Here is a 17,368-nt window from a genome sequence, read left to right as displayed (position 1 = left end):
AAACGTAGAAAGCTAAATCCGCAATATTTTGATCCTTTTGAAATCTTGGAGCGTATTGGACCCGTTACTTACCGTTTCGAATTCCCAACTCAAACAAATTTCGTTCATCCTACATTCTGTGTATCAAACTTAAAGACGTGTCTTGCGAAACAAGAACTTGTTATCCTCTTCGATGAACTTACTATCGATGATAAACTTCACTTCCTAGAAGGACCGGTTGAAACTATAAATCGTGAAACCAAACTCTGAGACAACGTAAAATCCCGACTGTCAAGTTCGTTGAAATGCCCAAGGAAGTACCTTCACTTATTCGTAGAATTTGCAATGCAAGATCTCGAGGAAGAAACAACGACTACTACTTCCAACCAAATTTTAGGACGAAATTTCTTTTAAGGTGTAGGTAATGTAACATCCCGCGTTTTTCCGTTAAATTTATTTTTAACACCGTCTTTTTTTAGATAATATCTTTTGTTATCTAAATTCGTGTCTTTCGTTAACTAACGTTCTTAATATTTCCGTTATTGGATTATCACACCTCTCGTTACTCTAGTGTATTTAAATAATTCGTTCGGTTAATTCACGCACCCGCATCCAAACTTGAGGGACTAATGTTGTCAAGTGAGGAAAGAGGTAACTAGTGGTTGACTAGTCAACCACCTCCCTTCCCACCATTCATTATTTTTCTTTTCTTTTCCATTTTCTCTCCATTTTTTTTTTACTACCAAACTTCTACCTTTTGATCTTCATCACTAATTCATCATCTAAATCCGAATCAAGAAGCTAACATCAAAACAAATCGTATTTTTGGAATCCTCTCTTCATCCTCTACATTTTGGTACCAATTTCACTACTTAGGGTAAAGTTTCTAAGAACTCTAGATTTCTCAAATTCGTTTTATAGACTTGAAATGGTGTTAGTTAGTGTCTATGGCTCAAGTCTAACATGAATATGTGTTTAGTTTGCTCGATTTGTTGTTTTGAGTAACTAGTTTGAATATGAAAAATGGGTGTGTTTAATCTTGAATCTTGGATGATTAAATGATGTTTAAATATTAAAGTTCATGTATTAAATGTGTTACTAGCATCATTAGCTTCATTTTGATGTGTAGGTTGATTTAGAAAAGCTTCATTTGCAAAATGGTTGAATTCATGATTTTGGTTAAGGTTTGATGAACTTTAAAATGAACTTTTGACGCATTGAATGCTATGAAATGTTATTAGTAAGTGTCTAGTTGTATTGTATGTTTAATTACCTTCGAAACGGCATATCATATGTGTAAATTGGATTCCCGAATCTTGAAATGCATTTTATGAACTTGAAACTTTGATTTTGAACATTTAACGATCATTCGACGAGGTTTTTGTGGTTGTAAATGATGAGCTTGATTTATGAAATGTATTTAGTTGTATTCCTTGTCAAAATACCTTTCCAACGATATAAGATACGTGTTTTGAATGTTTACGGTTCATAAGTTATGTTTGTTTGAAGTTTGGTTCGAGCATATACATGAAACAGACTAGCATTTTTTTTTATGTGTTAAGCCGCGGCGAGGTTGTGACGACCCGGAAATTTCCGACCAAATTTAAACTTAATCTTTATATGTTTCCAACACGATAAGCAAAGTCTGTAATGTTGAGTCTCGAAAACTTTGGAACGGATTACATGAATACATTTACCCTTTGACCATTCCCGACGATTCACGAACAATTGTTGTAAATAAAGATGTATACATAAATAAGTATATATGTAAATAATTATACATTATTAATTAAATTATTATGTGATTTAGTATTATGACAGATAACTTAAGATAATTTAAAACTTGATATTTAAAAACATATATATATATATATATATATATATATATATATATATATATATATATATATATATATATATATATATATATATGAATTCTATATATGATTATCGATTATATGGATATTGTAATATATTGGAAGATATAAATATTAAATATTCTGTATGTATCAAAATATAAAATATATGATATAATTATAAAATATTATAACATGTAATATTAATATATTAATTTGCAAGATAAAAATATAGTCGTTGTAGTAACATTAAAATTGTTTATATTACTTTCATTATTATCAATATTAGTATTATTAGTATTATTATAAGTAGTATTATTGTAACTGGTATTATTATTGTTATATCAGTATTATTAAAAGTAATATTATTATCTTTATTAATATTAGTTAATATTAATTATTAATATTAATCATAGAATAAAGTTTGTGTATTTTATTCAAATCAGATATATAGTACGATTCTACTTTATTTGATTTTTGTTTCTGTCTTCCATTGTTGTTAAACATCACATTCAGCTCGTACAATTAAGATTCGATCCATTTAGCATCCTCCAAAATCTGTTAGCCATCTTTATCAAGTTTATATTTTTATATTTCTTTCTGTCCTTGAGTTGAACTCATTTGATTAGTGATCTGTATTCAACCAGAAAATATGGTTACCATATCATGATTTACTACTACCCAACTACTTCAACACAACTTCATTATCATCAACTCACCTCACTATCATACAAACAATACCTGTTGCTTCTGTTTTCTATCATGAACCAAGAACACCACCATCAATAAATGAAAACCATCATCATTATTGATGCCTTCTACTTAAACCGAGCTCGAGACCCAGAACACACTATTCGAACACCAACATAAACTAAACCACCATTTTTTTTCATCATCATCACATCATATTAAAACTTGCAACTATCTTCTTGTTTCATTCGTGTAACCACCAAGTATTACCACCACAACGACACCATGATCTCACCATCCCTACCACCTATTTTGTTATATTTATATATACACGTACACATGGTCATACACAACCATCATAGATATCTACCTCCTTCTTCTGTATTCGTTTTTCTATTCCAACATCACCCATTAAGACAATTACCTGCTGCAATATTTTTGTGTTTCTTCCAACTCCTATTCGAAGGCAGCTACAACTGCGTAATTTTTCTTTTTCTTCTTCTGATTGAAATCGATACCACTACAACATCTATTGATTTTTGCGATATATTCACTTAATATAGTTGATGACAACTGAGTTATGTAAATTAATATATAGGATATAAAGTGATGAGAAGATTAAGCTTTCATAAATAATGTCCCACCCAAAGTTAGTGCCTGCCGACATGTATTCTATTCCTTAGCTTAGTGGAGCGAATAGTTTATTGAAGAGTCAAAAGGTCGATTAAATCTCCTACAGAAACTCCAATCTAGTGTGCCTTTTCCCTTCTCTTTATTTTTTTTTTTGCCGACCCATGATCACACTTATAGCCCCACTTGGAAAAAAAAAAAAAAAAAAAAAATAAAGCCAAGTTGCTTTTACTATCTTTTATTTATCAAAACAACTGCATGCATCGAATTAAGTATGGGATACAAATGGCCATCGTGATCCTGTGTTGATTAAGTGGGCCGTAAACCTTTTAATTTGTTGATTGGGTTGTAGGTCGTTATTGTATGTTGGACCGAGATGTTTGAGCATGAGAATGGGGATTGGGATGATAACGGGTGATAATGAATATTAATGGTGATGATGGTTATGCAAAAGGTTATGATAATGTTAGGATTAAGTTGATGCTTATTGATTTTAAAGATGATTAGAAGGATCAAGATGATGATGAACGTACATATGTAGATGTTTATGATGATAGAAGTGATTATGATGTATGATGGTGGCGATAACACATAAGATGATAGATACGATGATGATGTATCAGGAGGAACGAAATGATGATGTATAATCATGAAGATGAGATGATTATGGTATTGATATAATTATGATAAAAAAAAACGATGATGATATAGAAGAAGAAGGGAACAGGAAGGGTTATATATATTTAAATTAAGAATTAAAACAGAAAAAGGTGATAGATCAAATGGTTAAGGCTGTTGGTGAGTAAACGACGGGTCTGGGGTTCGATCCTGGCTTGCTGCAAATCTTTTTGTTATTTATTTATTTAAACAGCAAGAACCTGATTAATACTTCCTGGGCCAAGTGACTTGCTTGGGCCAAAGTATGTTAGTTGGGTTCTAGGAGAAGAAGATGAAGATAGATAAATACTAGATATATAGATATTAGAATCGTACATTATCAGAAAAACAAGAACGAAAAAATGGTTAAGGATGTTATCGGGTTAGCGGGACGTTACGGGTTCAATCTCGGACTTGGGCATTCTTGTTATTTTTAAGGGCTACTTCTTGTGAGGTAGTTTTCTTCTTCTTCTTATTGTATTATTATTATTATTATTATTATTATTATTATTATTATTATTATTATTATTATTATTATTATTATTATTATTATTATTATTATTATCATTTAAAAACTATTTTTTTAAAGTATCATTTTTATTATTATTATCATTATTAATAAAGTATTATTTTTATAGCTATTATAGTTATTATTATTATTATTATTATTATTATTATTATTATTATTATTATTATTATTATTATTTTTATTATTATTATTATCATCATCATTAATAGAATCATTATCATTATTATAATTATTAGTATTAACATTATTATTAATTTTATCATTACTTATATTATTTTAGTATTATTATAACTATTATTTTAAAACGAGTAATATTATGTAAAAATATATTCAATATATACAAAATAACTATATTAACAACTTAATGAAACATATAAGTTATAAAAGGATATCACTAATGAATACATATATAATTTGTTCGATTACGATTATATGTTTTAATATATATATGAATGAAATAGGTTCGTGAATCTGAGGCCAACCCTGCATTGTTCAGTGTTCAATGTCATCATATGTATTTTTACTACAAAATACAGTATTGTGAGTTTTCATTAATCCCCTTTTAAATGCTTTCGCAATATATATTTTGGGACTGAGAATACATGCGCTGCTTTTAGAACTGTTTTACGAAATAGACACAAGTAATCGAAACTACATTCTATAGTTGGATTATTAAACCGAATATGCCCCTATTTAGTCTGGTAATCTAAGAATTAGGGAACAGACACCCTAATTGACGCGAACTCTAAAGATAGATCTATCGGGCCCAACAAGCCCCATCCAAAGTACCGGATGCTTTAGTACTTCGAAATTTATATCATGTCCGAAGGAGGATCCCGGAATGATGGGGATATTCTTATATGCATATTGTGAATGTCGGTTACCAGGTGTTCAATCCATATGAATGATAATTTTGTCTCTATGCATGGGACGTATGTTTATGAGAAATGGAAATATGAAATCTTGTGGTCTATTAAAATTATGAAATGATTATTTATGTTAAACTAATGAACTCACCAACCTTTTGGTTGACACTTTAAAGCATGTTTATTCTCAGGTATGAAAGAAATCTTCCGCTGTGCATTTGCTCACCTTAGAGATATTACTTGGAGTCATTCATGACATATTTCAAAAGACGTTGCATTCGAGTCGTTGAGTTCATCAAGATTATTATTAAGTCAATTATAGTTAGATATATTATGAAATGGTATGCATGCCGTCAACTTTCAATGTAATGAAGAATTGTCTTTTCAAAAACGAATGCAATGTTTGTAAAATGTATCATATAGAGGTCAAGTACCTCGCGATGTAATCAACTGTTGTGAAACGTTTATATTTGATATGGACTTCGTCTGGATGGATTAGGACGGGTCTTCACAGTTGGTATCAGAGCAGAGGTCTTAGCGAACCAGGTCTGCATTAGTGTGTCTAACTGATAAGTCGTTAGGAGGCATTAGTGAGTCTGGACTTCGACCGTGTCTGCATATCAAAAGTTTTGCTTATCATTTCTAGTCGGAAATCATCTACTTATCATCCTTAGGAAATTACCTGCTTATCATTCTTAGTCTAGACACATCTTACTGCAATGATTTCATGAATAGTGTATAGACAAAATTTATATCTTATCGTATCTGCTAATCTATATCTTAGCGTATCTGTTACTGTAACTTTTCCTGACATATTCCGTAGATTCCTCCGTAACTTATGGGATGTTAGTATTATATATGCCTATGTAAATTATGTATTACAGGGTACTAATCTACATCCTATAATCTATTTCTTATCGAAAATCCTTCATCTGATCGTACGAGATGAATCCTGTAACCTGTTCGAGTCCCTCAGATTTCGATAGCTATTCTGATAGTTATTCCGACAGCTATTCAGACATAGATGTTCACCTAAGCTCCGAAAATAGCGTCACCAGCATGAATCAACCAATTAGCCATTATCAATTCATCTGATGGGTTCGTAGTCGACTTAATTAATGGAAACGCGCAGAAGGCAATCCCTTCCACCAACTGAATTCACCTCTTGACAATGAACCTGAAGCGTTTACCGGCGAACCTGTTCGAGACACCATTTTCAGTCTCATTTCCAGGGTAACTCGATAATATTATATTCTATCCACAATTCTGAATCTTATTCATCCACTCGTTCCGACCGACAATTATCCTGGAGTAATAAATCAACGAACTTCGCGCTCGAATAATCAATTCGGAGAATATGGTGCAAAATGTACCAGCTTCAGCAACATCACCGGCACCAACAGTACCATCAATAACAGCACTAGTACCATCAGCAATCCATGCTTCAATATCATCATCTGTACTTTGAGTATGATCTTCGTTCTACGTATCGTTCTACCTCATTTATCTTCGTTCGACATGGCGAATATGTAATCTCTAAAGTTTTAGAGATTATTTATTCTAGTTCCAACCGAAAAGCAAATGAGTTTAATATCATATTAACTCATTAAATCCATGAATACATCTGAAGAAAATATATATGTATATATGTTTTCATAAAGATTGTAATTAAAAATTCTCTTGTACAAACTGTTAATGGTGAAAATATTTTAACGGGTAGGTAATACCCGAGGAATATTTAAATTTTACATTAATAAGTTACATTGTACGTTCTTCGAATCTGTTTCAACAGTCATATACTATCCTACTTACATCCACCGATATACAAATCCGTTCACCACAGAATAACCATATTCATCCAATTTAATATTTGGATTTTGATTTATCAGAATCCAACAAGTGGCATAATGAAGAAAACATTTGACAAAATAAAATTTGTTAGAAACAAACAAATTAACTATGAGAAATTTTGTTAAGAATCCACGCTAACTGTTCCTAGCTAATTGTTCCTAGCTAACTGATTACATTTTATTTATCGCAATTTAATTATCGCAATTTACATTCTCGCAATTTTATTTATCGTCATTTAATTTCTGTTATTTATTTTACGCACTTTAAATATCGGGACACGTATACAAGGTTTTGACATATCATGTCGACGCATCTATATATATTACTTAAAATCACCATAGACACTCTATATGCAGTAATGATCGAGTTCTCTATACAGGGTTGAGGTTGATTCTCAAATAATATATATACTTTGAGTTGTGATCGAGTCTGAGACATGTACACGGGTCCTGATACGTATTAATTAATTCAAATATTATATATTAAAAACTATATATGAATTATTGAATTGCTAACTGTGGACTATCAACTGAGGACTACCAACATTGGACAATTAAAATGAATTAAAATATTAATTATAACATATGAAACTAAATAATTCTTCAAGTTTGCCACTTGATTTCATCTTAAACCTCATTTGTATCTTGACAATTACAATCTGTGTTCACACCTTTCCTGATTCTTGAAAGCACCTCAATCGAGAGGATGAACCAACCACACTTCATCTATGTAAGGAAAGATTTATGCATATAGTTATGCACCTGAAAAGCTCTCGGAACCTGAGTAAACGTTTAACACGTATCTATGCTAGCTCCTTTGGCACGTTATTATCAAAAATAACACTGCAATTCTTTTTCAAATTAGCCAATTTTGTCACAGCTTCAGCAAGTCAACATTGACTTTTCGTTCGAAACAACCTTATTATAACCTTGATATATATGCGTGCTCATTCATTGTTACCAGAGAACCTTTTATATTCCACCATACTACCATCAGCGTTTAATCATCTAAAAACACAATTCTCCTGAGAACATCTCGGATTGATAACCGACGATTTAGATATGGCTGCATTAAATGCAGTCGAAACAGTAAAATTGTAGATGGCCTAAATGGCCAAGAGTTTAATGATAAGGAATGGAGTGTTGGGAACGCTCGATAGAAAATTGATACTGGAAAGCGGATTATGCAAAACTATGAAGGAGGCTGTTGACAAATCACAAGGACTAAACCTGAATCCAGATGATTCAGTATATGATGAAATCTTTAGAGAATGTCTTGCTCCATATTTATTCTAAATCCTTGCGGAAAAATTTTCTTCCTCAACCTTCGATCTTAGAAATTCCAAAATATCATCATAAATATCTTCGATATTTCTGAGGATATTTTCATAAGTATTCTTGTTCGAAATTATATACCTCTTCGTGCTTTCTATATTTCATTGAAAACTTCCATAAAATCTAAGTATAATTACGAATGAATTCTAGAGAAGTGTTAAGAATTTGAGAATGTTTTAGTATAATATAATGGCGTCCGGCCAACGTGATTATATTACAGTAAGTCATGCTGAGTTCTAATGAAACGTGATAAAGGATCACAGATCATACCTTTATCATGAACCATGTTACATAACTCTTTCATTCTACTTAACCTCTAAACATATCAAGAAAATAATTTCTTGATAGTTCTATTTTTTTCGAATTTTCTGGTAATTTAACAAGTCAGATCGTGCTATACCTTTCCTTTCTGCATAGTATACTATGATCATTTGAAATTTCATACCTACGAATCCGAGATGTCTTAATTGTTTTATTTAAGGTCGGGAAGAGAAAACAGAAGCATGGAGCTTCAAAACATAAAAAGTAGTATAAATCGCAGCAAATAGGAAAATTATAAACCGTGTATATCAATGTAGATAGCAACATAAAGACACAGGAGAATGAAAAATACTATAGCCCCAAGGTAATAGTAGAAGTGAATAGATTCCTCCGGTAGTAAATGGAAAAGAAAGAATGACAGATGCGATATTTAGAAAAATATCAAAAATTAAAACTGGATGGATCATTTCCACAATATTTTGAAAGTATGAATGGAGGAAGAAAGTATAGGAATGGTGAAAATAATGGAACGGAAGAGTTTAATTTATAATGGAAATATCAGACGTAGCAATCGGAGCAGATTATCTCATTTAATTAAAGAGACCCTAATTTCCTTAAATTCTGAAGGATCAGATCTTATACAGACTACGAAGATTTCCTTCAAATCTCTTGAATTCCGGAATTCAACTCTGACTACGTCAAAAGTCAAGAAGAATCTTATTTTCCTCAGTTCACTATTTAGTGATAGCTTCACTCGTACTCTCCGAGTAATCGAATTATCTTATCCATATTACTCAACAGTAATAAAACTCTATCCATCAGCTCATATTCGTCATGAAAACATTTTTTTATTGTTAGTCACGACCATCCCAATCAAATTTCGGGACGAAATTTCTTTAACGGGTAGGTATTGTGACGACCCGGAAATTTCCGACCAAATTTAAACTTAATCTTTATATGTTTCCAACACGATAAGCAAAGTCTGTAATGTTGAGTCTCGAAAACTTTGGAACGGATTACATGAATACATTTACCCTTTGACCATTCCCGACGATTCACGAACAATTATTGTAAATAAAGATGTATACATAAATAAGTATATATGTAAATAATTATACATTATTAATTAAATTATTATGTGATTTAGTATTATGACAGATAACTTAAGATAATTTAAAACTTGATATTTAAAAACATATATATATATATATATATATATATATATATATATATATATATATATATATATATATATATATATATATATATATATATATATATGAATTCTATATATGATTATCGGTTATATGGATATTATAATATATTGGAAGATATAAATATTAAATATTCTGTATGTATCAAAATATAAAATATATGATATAATTATAAAATATTATAACATGTAATATTAATATATTAATTTGCAAGATAAAAATATAGTCGTTGTAGTAACATTAAAATTGTTTATATTACTTTCATTATTATCAATATTAGTATTATTAGTATTATTATAAGTAGTATTATTGTAACTGGTATTATTATTGTTATATCAGTATTATTAAAAGTAATATTATTATCTTTATTAATATTAGTTAATATTAATTATTAATATTAATCATAGAATAAAGTTTGTGTATTTTATTCAAATCAGATATATAGTACGATTCTACTTTATTTGATTTTTGTTTCTGTCTTCCATTGTTGTTAAACATCACATTCAGCTCGTACAATTAAGATTCGATCCATTTAGCATCCTCCAAAATCTGTTAGCCATCTTTATCAAGTTTATATTTTTATATTTCTTTCTGTCCTTGAGTTGAACTCATTTGATTAGTGATCTGTATTCAACCAGAAAATATGGTTACCATATCATGATTTACTACTACCCAACTACTTCAACACAACTTCATTATCATCAACTCACCTCACTATCATACAAACAATACCTGTTGCTTCTGTTTTCTATCATGAACCAAGAACACCACCATCAATAAATGAAAACCATCATCATTATTGATGCCTTCTACTTAAACCGAGCTCGAGACCCAGAACACACTATTCGAACACCAACATAAACTAAACCACCATTTTTTTTCATCATCATCACATCATATTAAAACTTGCAACTATCTTCTTGTTTCATTCGTGTAACCACCAAGTATAACCACCACAACGACACCATGATCTCACCATCCCCACCACCTATTTTGTTATATTTATATATACACGTACACATGATCATACACAACCATCATAGATATCTACCTCCTTCTTCTGTATTCGTTTTTCTATTCCAACATCACCCATTAAGACAATTACCTGCTGCAATATTTTTGTGTTTCTTCCAACTCCTATTCGAAGGCAGCTACAACTGCGTAATTTTTCTTTTTCTTCTTCTGATTGAAATCGATACCACTACAACATCTATTGATTTCTGCGATATATTCACTTAATATAGTTGATGACAACTGAGTTATGTAAATTAATATATAGGATATAAAGTGATGAGAAGATTAAGCTTTCATAAATAATGTCCCACCCAAAGTTAGTGCCTGTCGACATGTATTCTATTCCTTAGCTTAGTGGAGCGAATAGTTTATTGAAGAGTCAAAAGGTCGATTAAATCTCCTACAGAAACTCCAATCTAGTGTGCCTTTTCCCTTCTCTTTATTTTTTTTTGCCGACCCATGATCACACTTATAGCCCCACTTGAAAAAAAAAAGAAAAAAAAGAAAGCCAAGTTGCTTTTACTATCTTTTATTTATCAAAACAACCGCATGCATCGAATTAAGTATGGGATACAAAGGGCCATCGTGATCCTGTGTTGATTAAGTGGGCCGTAAACCTTTTAATTTGTTGATTGGGTTGTAGGTCGTTATTGTATGTTGGACCGAGATGTTTGAGCATGAGAATGGGGATTGGGATGATAACGGGTGATAATGAATATTAATGGTGATGAAGGTTATGCAAAAGGTTATGATAATGTTAGGATTAAGTTGATGCTTATTGATTTTAAAGATGATTAGAAGGATCAAGATGATGATGAACGTACATATGTAGATGTTAATGATGATAGAAGTGATTATGATGTATGATGGTGGCGATAACACATAAGATGATAGATACGATGATGATGTATCAGGAGGAACGAAATGATGATGTATAATCATGAAGATGAGATGATTATGGTATTGATATAATTATGATAAAAAAAACGATGATGATATAGAAGAAGAAGGGAACAGGAAGGGTTATATATATTTAAATTAAGAATTAAAACAGAAAAAGGTGATAGATCAAATGGTTAGGGTTGTTGGTGAGTAAACGACGGGTCTGGGGTTATTATTATTATTATTATTATTATTATAATTATTATTATTATTATTATTATTATTATTATTATTATTATTATTATTATTATTATCATTTAAAAACTATTTTTTTAAAGTATCATTTTTATTATTATTATCATTATTAATAAAGTATTATTTTTATAGCTATTATAGTTATTATTATTATTATTATTATTACTATTATTATTATTATTATTATTATTATTATTATTATTATTATTATCATCATCATTAATAGAATCATTATCATTATTATAATTATTAGTATTAACATTATTATTAATTTTATCATTACTTATATTATTTTAGTATTATTATAACTATTATTTTAAAACGAGTAATATTATGTAAAAATATATTCAATATATACAAAATAACTATATTAACAACTTAATGAAACATATAAGTTATAAAAGGATATCACTAATGAATACATATATAATTTGTTCGATTACGATTATATGTTTTAATATATATATGAATGAAATAGGTTCGTGAATCTGAGGCCAACCCTGCATTGTTCAGTGTTCAATGTCATCATATGTATTTTTACTACAAAATACAGTATTGTGAGTTTTCATTAATCCCTTTTTAAATGCTTTCGCAATATATATTTTGGGACTGAGAATACATGCGCTGCTTTTAGAACTGTTTTACGAAATAGACACAAGTAATCGAAACTACATTCTATGGTTGGATTATTAAACCGAATATGCCCCTATTTAGTCTGGTAATCTAAGAATTAGGGAACAGACACCCTAATTGACGCGAACTCTAAAGATAGATCTATCGGACCCAACAAGCCCCATCCAAAGTACCGGATGCTTTAGTACTTCGAAATTTATATCATGTCCGAAGGAGGATCCCGGAATGATGGGGATATTCTTATATGCATATTGTGAATGTCGGTTACCAGGTGTTCAATCCATATGAATGATAATTTTGTCTCTATGCATGGGACGTATGTTTATGAGAAACGGAAATATGAAATCTTGTGGTCTATTAAAATTATGAAATGATTATTTATGTTAAACTAATGAACTCACCAACCTTTTGGTTGACACTTTAAAGCATGTTTATTCTCAGGTATGAAAGAAATCTTCCGCTGTGCATTTGCTCACCTTAGAGATATTACTTGGAGTCATTCATGACATATTTCAAAAGACGTTGCATTCGAGTCGTTGAGTTCATCAAGATTATTATTAAGTCAATTATAGTTAGATATATTATGAAATGGTATGCATGCCGTCAACTTTCAATGTAATGAAGAATTGTCTTTTCAAAAACGAATGCAATGTTTGTAAAATGTATCATATAGAGGTCAAGTACCTCGCGATGTAATCAACTGTTGTGAAACATTTATATTCGATATAGACTTCGTCTGGATGGATTAGGACGGGTCTTCACAGCGGTTCCTCTAGCCACGGCACGGCTTAAAGCGTGGAAAGTGGGCTGTCCAAAATTTCCAATTTTCGTAAAATTCTACCTATGCTACGCAACTCCGATTGACATGAAACTTGGTCAACATGCTTATATATGACTTCCAAGCTTAGAAAAATTGTCCGAGACCCGACCCGAAAACGTTGACTTTTTCGTTGACTTTGACTAAAGTTTGACTTTTATTCAAACTTAACCAAACACTTATGCAATCGTTCTAATCTTATTTTGTACTTGATTCTTGCATGAAACTTGACAACGTGATTCACATGCTACATAATCGAGTCATAACGAGCCATAGGACTAATTGAACACATTTCGCCGACCTTGTGTCGTAACCGGTTAATTGATACAACTTACTTGTTTAGGTCGAGACTAAGCAACTTTCATGCACACGTTTACTTTGGGAAGTACATTTATACTCGTGCACTCGAGGTGAGATCATAGTCCCATCTTTCAACAACTTTTATACTTTTAAATCATGGGATGAGAAACATATACAGTTTTATACTACATACTTTATACTTTAAACACAAGTACGGAAAAAAACATTCCACAGCGAGTTAAAAAAAAAGCCTCAATTCGATTATCATTAGTTACACTTGCAGGGTGTAATCGAGAACTTATATTATATGATCACATGGGCTTGACGAGCCTCATTCGGACGGTTCGCTACCGTCGGCGGATGAAATATATTTTCGGGTTTAGTGTATGTTCTAACACTACGCAACAGGTTGCAAAACAGTTAAGTCTTGATAATTGGGTGCTCGCGAACATATTTTGGAATACAAACGATTTGGATAATCAACTATACAAAATCTTGTGGTACAAAAACAACGTTTACAAATACCTATGATTTCACCAACGTTTTTCGTTGACAGTTTTCTATATGTTTCTCAGGTTCATACTTGGCTACTTGATACATGCTTCCGCACACTTTGATTACTTGGTTGGAGTCAAACATACATGCATACGCTAGTGATAGCACCTTTGGATTTAAGCATACTGTTTACATACTTACGCTATTTATAGCAACCGTGATTTTCAACTTATTATGTCCCAAGTTATTATATTTATACTTTATAACTTTTGTAAACTTATACATGTTGTCGAACCGTTTGGTTTACTTAAAACTTTGCAAGTCATGCACGTTTCAAATGAATGCGACATAATTTTGGTCAAACGCGTCTCATTTAGGGACTATGACCACGTAACGGGACCTAAGTTAATGGCGCCGTCAATGACAATTTTGTCGGGTCACTACAGTAAGGCCATGGAACCCGGTCAGTGCTGATTAGTACACTTCACCATAACGTGGTCTCAAGCATTGCACCCCGCTTGAGGGATTCTTGGTTAATTAAGGAACTGTTTATTTAAACACATAAAGGATTGGACCGTTAGGATAACCGAACGTGTTCATGAAAGTCAACTTGACTTGGTCTTGGTGTTATTTATGGTTGAACTCTTTTAAGGGTCTAACTACCTTTTAAACCCAATCATTAACGAAAGCATTGAAACACATTACGTCTCTCGGATACGGTAAACCCTGTATTCTATTATGCTTAACAAAGTTTAGACCTTTGTGGAATGTTAATACGTCACCCAATTGAGCTGTCTGAACGTGTATGCCTGTAGTCAGACTGCACGGACGTCGGGGATAAGGGACGTTGCTGTCTATTCAGAATCTTCAAGCCTATCGCATTACCCAGTGACATGTCTTACGATAGGGGCGTTTAGGACCAGTGTAATGAATACAAGGTCCCTACCTATTCATGAGCCAGCATAACATAATCCGGCAAAATAGCTGATGAACTCATAGTATGCACTTGCTTTAACCTTATATGAATTACGAATTTTATCGCATTTACTTTATCTGTCTAATAAATTAGAAAAACCCAAAACTAAGTAACCACTACTCCTCTTTATAATTATCTTAAGCTTTAAATATAGGTTCGATTCTATTGATATCTTAAAAATACGAATCTAGGTCATACTTCTCTTACTCATAATAAGGAGTAGTATGATTTAGGCCCCGCTAAATATAAATTTAAAACAATAACCCCTCCTGGTGACTGATTCTGACGTGTTGCGACTTAACGACACCGCACAAATAAAACCGTCCGTTTTGGTCATATTAACAACCCTTCACCCATGTATAATGTAGGAAATTCTTCCATCATATCAATGTTTATAATTTCCCAGCAATGTTTTGTAACATCCCGTTTTCAGTTACACGTTATTTTGGACGTCATTCGAATTATGAGGCATGTAAGCGTATATTTGGATCCCAAATAAAGTTTGAGTTAATGTTCTAAAACCTTACCATTGGATAGTACACATCATTACGTTTCCAACGATATTTGATTCATCAAAAATGGAGCTACGGTTTGAAAGTTACGACCAAAACAAGTTCCAGTTTATGTCTCAGTTTATTGGGACGCCATCCTGCCATTTTGGACGCCGTCTAAATGGCTTGACGGGCCAGCAGCTACAATTTACTTAAATTAAAAGGGGTACTTTGGTCTTTTCACTTGTGGACGGATTTGTGGCTTTAATATCAGTTTTAGATCCACTATTGGATCATTTTCACATCCATTCTCACTTACACTCCAAACCCTAGACAGAGAAGCAAGGTTTAGTGAGGGAAAGCTCCATTGGAGAAGAAGGATGTTGATTTCAGGTTAAGGTGCAAGAGTTAATGTTGTTCACCTCGTTCACGGCTACGTTTTGGTAGTGTTGGTAAAAGGTTTACTCGGTTGCATTCGGAGGCAATTTACATACATGATTTGTGCGGGCGTTTCGAGGTGAATGGAATAATTATGCATGTATGTATATAGTATATTTTTTTGTGAATGTTATGGTATGAACCAACGAGCCGGTAGTACCATAACATGCATGTAACGAGTGTCATGATGTGAACCACGAGCCGGTAGCATCAAAGTGTGAACCACGAGCCGGTAGCACTATAAAATGAAGTGTGAACCACGAGCCGGTAGCACTATAAAATGAGGCGTGAACCACAAGCCGGTAGCGCCAAAGTGTAAACCACGAGCCGGTAGCACTATAAAATGAGGCGTGAACCACTAGCCGGTAGCGCCAAAGTGGGAACCACGAGCCGGTAGCACTATAAAGGAGTATGACTCAAATGCGTAGTGGTGTGAACCAAAGAGCCGGTAGCGTCATAGCATTACGTATGGTGTGAACCACGAGCCGGTAGCACCATAGCATTTATGGTTAACCATATGGTTTGTGTATGTGTTGTAGTGTAGCATATTATATTTTTTGAGTATATACTATTGGTTATGCTAGCTTGCGATATTGGAGGTTATTAGCTTTATACGTGAGATGGTTGCTAATTATATTGCTAGCATGTATGCGGTATGTGTGTAAGTGATTGCAAGTAGGTATATTATATATGTGTATGTATAACTATTGCACTCACTAAGCTTTATGCTTACCCCCCTCGTTGTTAACCTTTTTACAGGTATTGTGTTATCAAGCTAGCTAGTTGTTAGACTAGATGCTTAGGAGCGCTTGGGCTTGAAGGGGTAGCTTTTGGTTATATGGACGCGGATTGGGAATTTGGTAGTCCTCGGGATTATGCTCTTGGTATTGGGTTGGGTTATCGAGTCTTAACTCATATTCGTGGTGTAAACACCTTTATTTAACGTTCTATTGATGTAAAACTTGAATTGGTTGTTACAAAACGTTTGGTTGCGGATTTGAAGAGTTAAAACTTGTTTTGGAATGAAATGGGACTGATTAGGTTGGTTGGACGCCGTCCAAGCTTCTTGGACGCCGTCCAGTATAACGTGGGTTGGGTGTTTTCTGTCTCAGAACATTTTAGTGTTACTGGATGCGTCCTGATTTTTGGACATCGTCCTGCTTTTTGTAACTGGACGCCGTCCAGAGGTCTGGACGCCGT

Source organism: Rutidosis leptorrhynchoides, chromosome 9 (genome assembly GCF_046630445.1).
Source record: "Rutidosis leptorrhynchoides isolate AG116_Rl617_1_P2 chromosome 9, CSIRO_AGI_Rlap_v1, whole genome shotgun sequence".
Taxonomy (NCBI): Eukaryota; Viridiplantae; Streptophyta; class Magnoliopsida; order Asterales; family Asteraceae; genus Rutidosis; species Rutidosis leptorrhynchoides.
This window is presented reverse-complemented; position numbering follows the sequence as displayed.